Below are 869 nucleotides of genomic sequence, written 5' to 3' on the forward strand. Positions count from 1 at the left end.
CAGAAATTACAGACATCTAGTTAACTGTTATCTAGACATTACAGACATCTAGTTAATGGACATGTAGAACTGGAAAGGAACCATGCACAGCCAGACTGGGATTCAAACTCGGGACCCTCTGATCTCTAGAAAGTTGCTCTTACAAATCAAAATACCTGGCCACTGGCGATTGACCCAGTCCAGTTCTGCTATACAGTTATTGTGGAATCTCGTAAACACAGATATAACAGTTCCTGAACACAGGTCAGAACACACATTTTGCATGTTTACGAATGATCTCTTCCAATCCATTTCATTTTAACCGAAGATGATCATTCCATGAATATTTCAACAGATTGTTACAAGTTAAACTTCACTTGCTACTTTCACAAAGTTGACCTTCGAAAATACAAATAAATCTACCACAATCTGCATTTCAAAAATCCTATCTAAGACAGGTTCGAGGCTTACATGGGGCAGTTGTCGGGTAATGGCTGTAGGTCGCTGTTTTTTCTCCGGGAACTCTGGCTTTCCTCCACCACCAACTTTACAGACTTTGCAGACTATAAAAGTAAGAGTGTGTGGCATTTTTCATAAAGACTTTGAGAGAGCAGTGAATTCAAATATGGCTTGTAAACATGTGTTGAACATTGAATTCATACAGGAGTTATCACTAAACAGGAACAGACAGTACAAGGTATCGTGTATCCAATACACGACAATGGAATGCAAGATTTTCAAACTTTCAGAATTATTAAAATTCCAACATACACTTTAATACGACATATTATATAACTTAACAATATATTACTTAACTTATTGAAAGGCTTAACTAACATTGTGTTGTGCAAATTAAGCTTTTCACCATCAGTCAATCACAAGAGAAGATA

The sequence above is a fragment of the Mizuhopecten yessoensis genome, unplaced genomic scaffold, assembly GCF_002113885.1.
Source record: "Mizuhopecten yessoensis strain PY_sf001 unplaced genomic scaffold, ASM211388v2 scaffold11163, whole genome shotgun sequence".
Lineage (NCBI taxonomy): Eukaryota > Metazoa > Mollusca > Bivalvia > Pectinida > Pectinidae > Mizuhopecten > Mizuhopecten yessoensis.